This window comes from Aegilops tauschii, chromosome 3 (genome assembly GCF_002575655.3).
Source record: "Aegilops tauschii subsp. strangulata cultivar AL8/78 chromosome 3, Aet v6.0, whole genome shotgun sequence".
Lineage (NCBI taxonomy): Eukaryota > Viridiplantae > Streptophyta > Magnoliopsida > Poales > Poaceae > Aegilops > Aegilops tauschii.
Window position 1 is genome coordinate 483,001,197 of NC_053037.3, and position 13,406 is coordinate 483,014,602.

Consider the following 13,406-nt stretch of genomic DNA (forward strand, 5'->3'; position numbering starts at 1 on the left):
GGTAATTCCTCTAATAATAATAATAATAATAATAATAATAATAATAATAATAATAATAATAATAATAATAATAATAGAATGCCCTCTGATCTTGAGAGTGATATTAAAGAATTTATCAATGCTCAAAAAGTTTTCAACACTGCGATAGAAGAAAAATTGAAGAAGATTGATGATATGTCTAGAAGCATTGATAGAATTACTCATGATGTAGAAAATCTCAAGATTAAAAATTTTCCACCCAAAGTTTATATTAATGAATCAATTAAAATTGTATATGTTTCTATGGATGAAAGTAAGAAAAGAACTGCGATGCATAGAGCTAAAAGAGAACTTCTAGAAAGAGCATTTTCGCCTGATTGCTTTCACCATAATGATGAAGATATTAAAATGATTGGTGTTTCTTCTATTGATTCTTTGTTTAGTAATATTAAACTTGATGATAAGAGGACTGAAGAAGAGTCAACTTTGGCGATGAGGCGTCCTCATAATTCGGAGGGTGAAAATCTTGATGAAAAAATTGATAGAAGTGGGTTTGGAGGGGTCAAAACTTTAACCAGTGATGTGCTCACTCTTTTGGATTACAAAGACTTTAGTTATGATATGAATGTATTTCTTTCTTTCAATCCATATTAACTTCACCCAATGCCTATGAACAAAACAAAGCTTTTACTAAACATATTTTGGAAGCGATGATGAACGCTTTAGAAGAAAAGTTGGAATTAGAGATTTCAATTCCTAGAAAATTATATGATGAATGAGAACCCACCATAAAAGTCAAGATCAACAATTGTGAGAATGCTTTATGTGATTTTGGTGCTAGTGTTTCCACAATTCCGAAATCTCTATGTGATGTGCTAGGTTTTACCAATTTGGAAGAATGTTCTCTTAATTTGCATTTGGCGGATTCCACTATAAAAAAACCTTTGGGTAGAATTAATGATGTTCTTATTCTTGCCAATAGGAATTATGTGCCCATAGATTTTATTGTTCTTGACATTGATTGCAATCCGTCTTGTCCCATAATACTTGGTAGACCGTTTTTACGAACTATAGGTGCCGTGATTGATATGAAGAAGGGAATATTAAATTTTAGTTTCCTCTGAGAAAGGGTATGGAACACTTCCATAGAACAAGAATTAAGACACCACATGAATCAATCATAAGGGCAACCTATGGAGCAAGAACTAAAGATGACAATACTTGAATCTTTGCATTATGCCTAGCTAGGGGCATAAAACAATAGCGCTTGTTGGGAGGCAACCCAATGAATACGATATTTTTTCACTTTTTCTTTCTATTCTTGTGTGTTGACACAATTATGCTACTATTGTGATTGTGTTTTTATGTTTTAATTAGTGTTTGTGCCAAGTAAAGCCTTTAGGATCATGTTGGGTGATAGTTGATTTGATCTGGTTGGAAAACAGAAACTTCTGCACCCCGTTATGGAATTGTTAAAATTCACAGAAACGTGTTTTTGATCTGAATTTTTTACACAAGATTGATATACAAATTGTCTACACTTTCCTAATTTTTTAGAATTGTTGGAGTTAAAGAAGTATGAGAAAAATTCGAGTCTTTACAAACTGTTCTGTTGTTGACAGATTTTGTTTTTGTTGCATTGTGTGCATATTTTGATGAATCTATGGATTGTATCGGGGAGTATAAGCCATAGTAAAGTTAGAATAAAGTAGTAATATAATGCAATAACAAAATATGAATGTGTTTGCAACATTACTTAAAGTAAAGATTGATTTTCTTATACTAACGGATCTCACGAAGGTTTTTGTTAAGTTTTGTGTAATTGAAGTTCTCAAGTTTTAGGTGAGATCACGATGGATGAAGGAATAAGGAGTGAAAAGAGCTTAAGCTTGGGGATGCCATTGGCACCCCAAGGTAATATTCAAGGAGAACCAAGCAACTAATCTTGGGGATGCCCCGAAAGGCATACCCTCTTTCTTTTAACGACCATCGGTAATTTTACTTGGAGCTATATTTTTATTCCTCACATACCACGAGTTTTGCTTGGAGCGTCTTGTATTATATGAGTCTTTGCTTGTTTTCCTTTTTAGTTTGTCACAATCATCCTTGTTGGAGACACCTATTTGAGCCACAATGATGCTATGATTTGTTAATATTAGAATTGCTCTATGTGCTTCACTTAAATTTTTTGAGCTATGGAATTGCTCTAGTGCTTCACTTATATATTTTTGAGCATGGTGGTGCTTTAATTTTGAAGAAATACTCTCATGCTTCACTTAGACCAATTTGAGAGTTAGCAAAATTTTAAAGAAATATACTCTCATGCTTCACTTATATTATTTTGATAGATGAAAATTTTCAAGAAATATTTATGCTCTTGTTCTTCACTTAAATTTGTTTGAGAGCTTGTTATAAGAATTGATAATATATGAAACTAGTCCCAAAGTGATAGATATTCAAGAGGGATAATAAAAACTATCATGAAGATCATTGGATATTAAAACCTGATTCCTTGCAATAGTTTTGCGATATGGAGATAGTAATATGTGAGTCATGTTGGTGAGTAATTATGCTTTAGTAAGAATATTGGTGTTATGGTTTGTGATTCCCTATGCAAGCACGAAGGTCAATAGTTATGCAATGAAGTTACATCCTACTTGTGGTGCATTATTTGGTGTTAGCTATGTTCAATGCTCGTTTATGATTGTTTTTGTTTTTTGGTTGGTTGCTTCTCAATCTATTTGCTAGCCTTTCCTTGCACTAAGTGGGAATACTACTTGTGCATCCAAACTCCTTAAACCAAGTTATGTAAATGAGTCCACCATACCTACCTATATGCGGTATCCATGCCATTCCAAGTAAATTTGTATGTGCCAACTCTAAATTTCAAAATGAAATTCCTTTTTGTGTGCCCGTACCGCTCATGAAGCGGCAGGGGGTTGCCAATATTTTTCCATGCTAGATGTGTTATTCTCAAGATGAGTGTTTATTCACTTGTCATTGCACGAGAGTGTGGCCGGTAATAGGGATGCCCAGTCCCGAAATGAATAAGAATTTACTTTATGTTATCAATAATAAATTCCTCGGAAAGTGTTGGTATGGAAGACACCCGTGGATACGGCTAGCCATGGATTGTGAAATAATGGTGGAAAAGGAATAAACTTTATTTTATGTTTGGGAACTGCGTGTGATGTATCTAGCATGGACAGTATTGGGAATTCTCGGTCGTTTTCGTTGAAGGGAAAAGCATGCCTCCCAAAATATTTTATCTCTCAATTTAAGCTTCGACCTCTGGCACCACTACAAATCTCTGCTTCCCTCTGCGAAGAGCCTATCTATTAACTTTATGCAATTTTTATTTTTATTTTGAGTCTCCATCTTCACTTACAAAGCACCAACATGGCTGCTTGTTGATATGCTTGAGTATTGATGTCTTCATGTCAATTATAGACTATTGCTTTGAATCATCTAAAATTCCAAATGTCCATGCTACAAAAGAAAAGAATATGTGGTGAATATGATGGGTAGCATTCCACATCAAAAATTATGTTTTTATCATTTGCCTACTCGAGGACGAGCAGGAATTAAGCTTGGGGATGCTGATACGTCTCCAATGTATCTATAATTTTTGATTGTTCCATGTTATTAAAGTATCATTCTTGGATGTTTTATACTCATTTACTAGCAACTTTATATCATTTTTTGGGACTAACCTATTGACATAGTGCCCAGTGTCAGTTGTTTTCTGCTTGTTTTTTACCTTGCAGAATATCAATACCAAACGAAGTCCAAATGCCACAAAACTTTTTGGAGATTTTTTCTGGACAGAAGACATCCAGGGAGCCAAAGAAGTGCACCAGAGGAGGCCTGTGGGGCCCACTAGGCACCAGGGCACGCTAGAAGGCCCAGGCATGCCCTGGTTGGTAGTGGGGCCCACGGGAGGCTTCTCCACCGACTATCAGCTCTATAATACTCTAAAATCCCAAAAACCCTAGGGGAGTCGACGAACACAATTCCAGCCGCCGCAAATTCTAGAACCACGAGATTCAATCTAGAGGCCTTTTTCGGCACTCCATCGGAGGGGTCAATGATCATGGAGGGGTTCTTCGTCAACACCCTTGCCCCTCTGATGATGCGTGAGTAGTTTATTACAGACCTACGGGTCCGTAGGTAGTAGCTAGATGGCTTCTTCTCTGTTTTTGATCTCCAATACAATGTTCTCCTCGATGTTCTTCGAGATCTATTTGATGTAATGACTTTTTGCGGTGTGTTTGTTGGGATCCAATGACTTGTGAGTTTATGATCACATCTATCCATGAACATTGTTCGAGTCTTTGTTGAACTCTTTTATGCATGATTATTATAGCCTCGTATTTCTTCTCCGAAACTTTGGTTTAGTTTGGCCAACTAGATTGATTTTTCTTGTAATGGGAAGAGGTGCTTTGTGATGGGTTCGATCTTGCGGTGCTCAATCTCAGTGACAGAAGGAGACATGACACACATGTATCATTGCCATTAAGGATAAAAATATGGGGTCTATTCCTACATGAATAGATCTCATCTACATCATGTCATCATTCTTAATGCATTACTCCGTTTTTCCATGAACTTAATACACTGGATGCATGCTAGATAGCGGTCAATGTGTGGAGTAATAGTAGTAGATGCAGGCAGGAGTCGGTCTACTAATCTTGGAAGTGATGCCTATATACATGATCATTGCCTTGGATATCGTCATAATTATTTGCTCTTCTTTCAGTTGCCCAACAGTAATTTGTTTATGCACCGTATGCTATTTTCTCGAGAGAAGCCTCCAGTGAAATCTAGGGCCCCCGGGTCTATTTCCTATCATATTATTTTCAGATCTATTAATCCAAAAATACCTTGGTGTGCTTTTTCTTTACTTATTTTATTTTTTGTTTTTGTTAGATCTATATATCCAATCTCATACAATTTAATATATCTCAATACCGAGGAGGGATTGACAGCCCCTCTTACGCGTTGGGTTGCAAGTTTTTGTTATTTGTGTGCAGGTGCCGTTTACATAGTGTTGCTTGGTTCTCCTACTGGATTGATAACCTTGGTTTCATAACTGAGGGAAATACTTACCGTTGATGTGCTGCATCATCCTCTCATCTTCGGGGAAATACCAACGCAGATACAAGCAATCAAGCAATTGATAGAAAAGCGAATAATTATGACAATATCCAAGGCAATGATCAAACACATAGGCATCACGTCCAAGATTAGTAGACCAAAATGATTCTGCATCTACTACTATTACTCCACACATCGACCGCTATCCAGCATGCATCTAGTGTATTAAGTTCATGGAAAAAGGAGTAATGCATTAAGCAAGATGACATGATGTAGACAAGATAAACTCATGTATGAATAAACCCCATCTTTTTACTCTTAATAGCAATGATACATACGTGTCATGTCCCCTTCTGTCACTGGGATTGAGCACCGCAAGATCGAACCCATTACAAAGCACATCTTCCGATGGCAAGATAAATTAATCTAGTTGGCCAAACGAAACCAATAAATCAGAGAAGAAATACGAGGCTATATTAATCATGCATAAAAGAGTTCAGAGAAAACTCAAATAATATTCCTAGATAGATCTGATCATAACTCACAATTCATCGGATCTCAACAAACACAGCGCAAAAAGTCATTACATCAAATAGATCTCCAAGAACAACGGGGAGAACATTGTATTGAGAATCAAAAAGAGAGAAGAAGCCATCTAGCTGCTAACTATGGACCCATAGGTGTGTGGTAAACTACTCACGCATCATCGGAGGGGCAGCAAGGATGATGAAGAACCCCTCCGTGATTGTTTCCCCCTCCGGCAGAGTGCCAGAAAGTGCCCCAGATGGGATCTCTCGAGAACAGAGGCTTGCGCCGGCGGAAAAAGTATTTCGTGGACTCTCCCGTAGGTTTCCTAATTTTAGAGTATTTATAGAGGCGGAGTTAGGTCAAAAGGAGGGTTGTGGGCCCTACTACCCACCAGGGCGCGCCAAGGGCCTCTGGCGCGCCCTGGTGCCTAGTGGGCCACTCCTCTATCTTCTAGTTGAATCCAAAAGCTTCCAGTGTCTCTTATATTGCCAGAAAAAAATCTCCAAGAAATTTCGTGGCATTTGGACTTCGTTTGGTATTGATGTTCTACAAAAGGAAAAAAACAACAACTGGCACTAGGCACTAAGTTAATAGGTTAGTCCCAAAAAAGGGTATAAAGTTGGTTGTAAATGTATATAAAACATCCAAGATTGATACTATAATAGCATGGAACAATCAAAAATTATAGATACGTTGGAGACGTATCAAGACATGCGAGGCTTACTAGCGATCAAAAAGCAATTGTTACCCTACTACCAAAGATGGACAGAGCGGTGGATGTTAAGGACTTCAGACCGGTGAGCTTGGTACATGGCACAATCAAGATCTTCGACAAAGTGCTCTCTAACCGGCTAGCTATGGAACTCCCAAGATTGGTGGGAATGCATCAAAGCGCCTTTGTCAAGGGACGCTCCATACATGATAACTTCATGCTAGTACAGTGCATGGCGCATAGACTGCATGCACTAAGAGAGCCAATTATGATGCTCAAGATCGACATATCAAAAGCCTTTGAATCCATTCAGTGGCCTTTTATGGTAGAAGTGCTCAAACATATGAGTTTCAGTGCAACATGGACAGAGTTGATTTGTGTCCTACTTGCAACCTAGTCCACTAGAATCATGATCAATGGAACCCCGGGAAGACCTATACTCAACTGTTAGGGCTTACGGTAGGGAGCACCACTATCACTGATGCTTTTCATACTCATCATGGAGACGCTACAGAGAATGTTCCAATTGGCAGCTTAGAGAGGCATACTCTCACCGCTTACGTAGAGAGGGATGGCGCAAAGGGTATCAATGTTCACAAACGATGTTATGTTCTTCCTAAAACTGGCAACTATGGACCTACAGGCATGTGCTGCCATCCTACAACTCTTCGGGGATGCCTCTGGTTTGCATGTCAATCTCGCCAAATGTGCAGCGCTACTGATTAGATGCAGCGCGCGACAGATGGAGCAGGTCAACCAAATCCTGGGATGCTCGTGTAACGCCCACGATGCGGCTATATCTCCCACGTGTCGAGGCACGACTTAGAGGCATAACCGCATTGTGGTTTGTCGCAAGAAGGGTCATCTTCACACAATCCCATGTAATGAACAAGAATGGGATAAAGAGTTGGCTTACAATCGCCACTTCACACAATACATAAATAAATCATACATCAATCAGAGTACACACATAGACCGACTACGGTCAAAGCCAAAAGAAAAGAAGACAACCCCAAATGCTAGATCCCTGGTCGTCCCAACTGGGCTCCACTACTGATCAACAGGAAACGAAACAACACAACGAACAAGATCTTCATCGAGCTCCCACTTGAGCTCGGTTGCGTCACCTGCACTGGTATCATCGGCACTTGCAACTGTTTGGAAGAATCTGTGAGTCACGAGGACTCAGCAATCTCACACCCGCGAGATCAAGACTATTTAAGCTTTAGGGTAGGAAAGGGGTAGTGAGGTAAAGCTGCAGCAAGCACTAAGCATATATGGTGGCTAACATACGCAAATAAGAGCGAGAAGAGAAGCAATGGAATGGTCGTGAAGCTAGCAATGATCAAGAAGTGATCCTGAACTCCTACTTACGTCAAACATAACTCAAAAACCGTGTTCACTTCCCGGACTCCACCGAAAAGAGACCATCACGGCTACACACGCGGTTGATGCGTTTTAATTAAGTCAAGTGTCAAGTTCTCTACAACCGGATATTAACAAATTCCCATCTGCCACATAACCGTGGGCACGGCTTTCGAAAGATAATACCCTGCAGGGGTGTCCCAACTTAGCCCATTATAAGCTCTCACAGTCAATGAAGGATAAACCTTCTCCCGGTAAGACCCGATCAGTCTCGGAATCCCGGTTTACAAGACATTTCGACAATGGTAAAACAAGACCAGCAAAGCCGCCCGATGTGCCGACAAATCCTGATAGGAGCTGCACATATCTCGTTCTCAGGGCAACACCGGATGAGACTAGCTACGAGAAAAACCAGCCCTCAAGTTTCCCCAAGGTGGCCTCGCAGGCAGCTCAGTTCGGACCAACACTCGAAGGAGCACTGGCCCGGGGGGTCTAAAATAAAGATGACCCTTGAGTCTGCAGAACCCAAGGGAAAAGGGGATAGGTGGTAGCAAATGGTAAAACCAAGGTTGGGCCTTGCTGGAGGAGTTTTATTCAAGGCGAACTGTCAAGGGGGTCCCATAAATCACCCAACCGCGTAAGGAACGCAAAATCAAGGAACATAACACCGGTATGACAGAAACTAGGGCGGTAGGAGTGGAACAAAACACCAGGCATAAGGCCGAGCCTTCCACCCTTTACCAAGTATATAGATGCATTAATTAAATAAGAGATATTGTGATATGCCAAAATTATCCATGTTCCAACATGGAACCAACTTCAACTTCACCTGCAACTAGCAACGCTATAAGAAGGGCTGAGCAAAAGCGGTAACTTAGCCAAACAACGGTTTGCTAGGAAAGGATGGTTAGGGCTTGACATGGCAATTTGGGAGGCATGATATAGCAAGTGGTAGGTAGCGCAGCATGGCAATAGAGTGAACAACTAGCAAAGCAAAGATAGAAGTGATTTCGAGGGTATGGTCATCTTGCCTGAAATCCCGCTAGGAAGAAGAACGAGTCCATGAAGAAGACAAACAGACATAGTCGAACGAATCCTCACAACTCCGGAACAAAACCGAAGCTAACGAGAGAAGCAACCCGGAAAGAAACAAACAACATAGTAAACAATCATCACATAAACATGGCATGATGCACAATCAAGTATGATGCATGTCCGATTTAATGAGCATGGCATGACAAAATGCAACAAACAACACTACAAATTAAGTGAAGCTCAATATGCAACAAGTTGCATATTGAAGAAACACCACATCAATTATTTAGTTCTCTCTCGTTTATGTACCCAACAATATTAAATGTTGTTAAACCTGGCAAGGGGTGAAGAATAAATAAACTATCTATTTAGGCAAGTTTAAATGAGGCCGGAAGTAACATGCAACAATTCCAAAAAAACCCCATATGCATATTTTGAATTTACTACTGTTCTGCCCCAAACACAATTTTAATGTTGTTAAACAACAAAATAAAGTACACCATGTTAAACTAGGCATTTTTCTACCCCATTTACATATAAAGTTTATTAAATTTGGAGCTACGGTTTTTTAGTTATGAAATAAATTATTTTAGCATGGCATTTAGCAAAATAAATGCAAGCAGCATTTAAACATTTTAAACACGGATGTAAGCAGCATATTATGAAACTAGATGAAATTCTAAGAACTTTTCATATATAATTTATTTCATTCTGATGCATGGTTTGTGAATTATTGATGCATGACAAAGAGGGTTTTTCTGCAAAACTGGCAGTCTCTGGATAAATTCTAAATTTGTAGGCAAGGAAAAAACACATCACGGGCCGAATCTAGCTGGCCCAACAAAGCACAGGGTGAGGCGCTGGATCTGAAGCTCACCAGGCCTCATGGGCCGGCTCGGCTTGGATCGATCGATGAAGGGGATCGAGCAGGCTGGAGGTCAACGCACGGCCGAGGGGACTTGGCGCTGGTCGTACTCCTCGCACGCAGAAGCAGGGAACAGCGCGACGCAGAGGAGGCCAGGTGCACCGGCGCGATGTAGAGGAGGCAGCAGCGGAACTTGGCGAGGCGGCGGAGGCAGGGCTTGCCGGCGGCGTGGCCGGATGCGGAGGTCCGCCTGCTGCGGTGGCTCGAGGTGGTCCTGGACGGCGACGAAGCAGAAGAACGGCAACATGGCGCGGTGGCCGAAGCTCCTGCTGCTGCAGTTCCAAGAGAGGAAGAGAGGTCAGGGAGGCAGAGAGAGAAAGGGGTGAATCCAGGAGACAAGGAGGGCCGGCGGGGCTCATCTGATGGGGTCCTAGTCTCGGGTCGTCGGTGCAGGAAGCAGAGGGTGAGCAGGAGAGTCCGGTGTTGGGGGCTTGGGGAGGTCGATCCAGGCCGGATCCGGTCGCCTCCGAGGCTTGGGCGCAACGGAGCTTCGAGCTGGAGGCGGCGGACGGCATCCATGGCCATGGCGGCTCCCTGTTGTAGCGGTACAGAGAGAAAGAGAGACGCATGAGAGAGATAAGTCGGGAGATAGAGAAGAGAAGAGGGGAACGGGCATGCGCAGCTCACCGGGGTTCTTACCATGCACGCGAGGCATGACGGACGGAGCAACTCCAGCGGCGCTCGAACGAGGAGGCAGAAGCGGGGCGGTGCTCCAGTGGCTCAGGGACAGGAGCAGCGACGGCATCCGGATGGGCTCAGCAGCTGGACGCGGGGAGGAGGCGATGGAGAGGACAGGGAGGCGCTGGAACGAGCGAGGTGGAGGGCGAGGGGATCTGGAGGCTGTAGGTGGCGAGCGGTGGTTGGGGAGGGATGGATCCCAAGGGGGATTTGGTGAGTGGGTGGCGGCGGTAGGGGGGACAAATCCCCTAGAATTTAGGGTTGGTCTATTTAAATAGGTAGGGGATTAGGGTAGGGATTAATCCGGTCCGTCCGATTATAATCGGGCGGTCGTAAATAAATAGGTTAGGTAGCCCGAATAATAAAACGGAGATGTTTTATAGATGTTAGGGGATGATCCGGACCCAACGGTAACGATAGTCCGGTTCGGGTTCGGGGAAGTTTTCGGACACGGGCGAGGGGGTCAGTGCACTGTGCAGAAAGGGCCAAACGGCCGGACCACAAAAGAACGGCTGGACTGAGAAAGGTCAACGGAGGCGATGAAGAAGCGGCAACTACGAGCGGATGCAAGTTTTATGAAAACATGCGGATGCAAAGCGATGATGAATGCAACAAACAAATAAAACACATGACGAACTCGAAAAAAACATGGAAGTCTTCTGGAGCGTCGGTCTCGGGGCGTCACAGCTCGATCGGTACTTTTCCATGCAAATACCTGGGCCTTCCCCTCACTGTGAGAAAGCAAACAGCGGCGCAATTATTAGGGTTGGTAGATCAATTGGCAGCCTGTTTAACGAGTTGGATGGCCGCTAATATGCTGAAAAGTGGAAGAATGATTCTCGTCAAGTTAGTGTTATGTGCGATACCAATTCGCGTGATGATGGCCTGGACATTCCAAACAAGACAATTGTAGCAATGGTTAAGACACGCAGAGGCTTCTTATGGAATGGAAAAGCTCAGGTGAGCGGTAGACAGTGTACAGTTGCCTAGTGATACATCTCCAAAGTATCTATAATTTATGAAGTATTCATGCCATGTTTACAATAGTTTTATATGATTTTGGTATGATTTGATTAGAACTAACCCAGGCTGATGCTGTTTTCAGCAGAACTACCGTGGTGTTGTTTTTGTGCAGAAATAAAAGTTCTCGGAATGCGATGAAAATCAACGGAGAATTTTTCTGGAAAATATAAAAAATACTGGAACAAAGAGTTACCAGAGGGGAGGCCCGTGGGCCCCCACGAGGGTGGAGGGCGCGCCCACCCCCCTAGGGCGCGCCCATGTGCCTTGTGGACTTCCTGTGGGGCCCCCTGACTTGTTCTCGACGCCAACCTCTCCTATAAATACCCAAACCTCCAAAAAATAGCCTAGATCGGAAGTTCCGCCACCGCAAGCCTCTGTAGCCACGAGAAATCAATCTAGGCCCTCTCTGGCACCCTGCCAGAGGGGGCCATCATCACCGGAGGCCATGGGGAAGGATCCCGGAGGGGCCATCATCTGCATGAAGGCCAAGATCCAGAGGGAGAACTTCTCCCCATCCAGGGGGGCATGAAGGAGGAAGTACAAGGGGGAGAACCTCTCCTCCTCTCTCTCAGTGGCGCCGGAGTGCCATCGGGAGGGGAATCATCGCCGCGGTGATCGTCTTCATCAACATCACCATCATCATCACCATCCTCATCTCTTTTACGCGGTCCACTCTGCCGAACCCCGCTGTAATCCCTACTTGAACATGGTACTTTATGCCACATATTATGATCCAATGATGTGTTGCCATCCTATGATGTTTTGAGTAGATATCCTTTGTCTTTGGGTTGATTGATGATCTAGATTGGTATGAGTTGTATGTTTTATTTTGGTGCTGTCCTATTGTGCCCTCCGTGTCGAGCAACCGTGAGGGATTCCCGCTGTAGGGTGTTGCAATACGTTCATGATTCACTTATAGTGGGTTGCTTGAGTGACAGAAGCATAAACCCGAGTAAGGGGGTTGTTGCGTATGGGATAAAGGGGACTTGATATGTTAATGCTATGGTTGGGTTTTACCTTAATGATCTTTAGTAGTTGCGGATGCTTGCTAGAGTTCCAATCATAAGTGCATATGATCCAAGAAGAGAAAGTATGTTAGCTTATGCCTCTCCCTCATATGAAATTGCAATAGTGATTACCAGTCTTGTTAACAATGGCCTAGGATAATTCCGCACACCGACCCATCATTATTCCATACTCGCTATTTATAATACTTAAGTAATATATTATAACTTTATGGTAACAACACCTACTTTTATATTTTAGCTCTCCGATACCATGCAAAGTTATCCTCTTCATACCCACAACGTAGTTTTATTTCTCGTTTCTAGTTGGAAGCAAACGTTCGGTGTACGTAGAGTCGTATCAGTGGCAGATAGGACTTGAGAGAATATTGATCTTGCCTTTAGCTCCTTGTGGGTTCGACACTCCATACTTATCACTTCCACCTTTGGGAATTGCTATGATGATTCCCTGCACTTGGGGATTATCACCTGGGAAGAGGTTTGCACACCAAGATGGGCAGGTGGACTAGGCCTTCCAAATCTGCAGTGGCTAAATGTCGCCATGCAGGCGCGATGGCTGTGGCTCAAGTGGCCGGACTCCTCGAGGCCCTAGAGTGAGTTTGACATGCAGGTATCCAAAGAATCCATGAACCTATTCAGAGCAGCCACCCACTCGACCGTGGGCAACGGAACCACAACTCTCTTCTCGGAGGACATGTGAATTGAGGGCCACAGGGTGGAAGAGTTAGCGCCTAGCCTCTATGGCCTGGTGAGGTAAGCCATGCGAGCCACTAGGACGGTTTCCCAAGGAATGATGAATGGAGTTTGGGCCACGGATATTGGACCAGAGCTCTCACCACAAATGCTTCAGGAATACTTGCTATTGTGGGAGCGGGTGGAGAGAATGCGGCTTGACCAAGACAAACATGACTCGATGCGCTGGGCATGGGAGGCAAATGGAACTTTCTCAATGCAATCGGCATACAACGCAAGGTTTTGGGGCCGTGAGATCGCATCGGCGGCATAGTTCACTTGGAAGTTGAGGACGCCGCTGAGATGT

At 43.1% G+C, this 13,406-nt stretch overlaps 1 long non-coding RNA gene across 1 annotated transcript; it reads right to left on the reverse strand.

Moving 5' to 3' along the window:
• Positions 1 to 5,530: 5,530 nt before the first annotated feature.
• LOC109766901 (uncharacterized) lies at positions 5,531 to 10,560 on the reverse strand. Its single transcript, XR_002233740.4, has 3 exons — positions 10,269 to 10,560; positions 9,594 to 10,175; positions 5,531 to 8,803 (listed from the first exon to the last, which is right to left on the reverse strand). It is a non-coding gene; the product is annotated as an uncharacterized lncRNA (long non-coding RNA).
• Between the last annotated feature and the right edge of the window lie 2,846 nt (positions 10,561 to 13,406).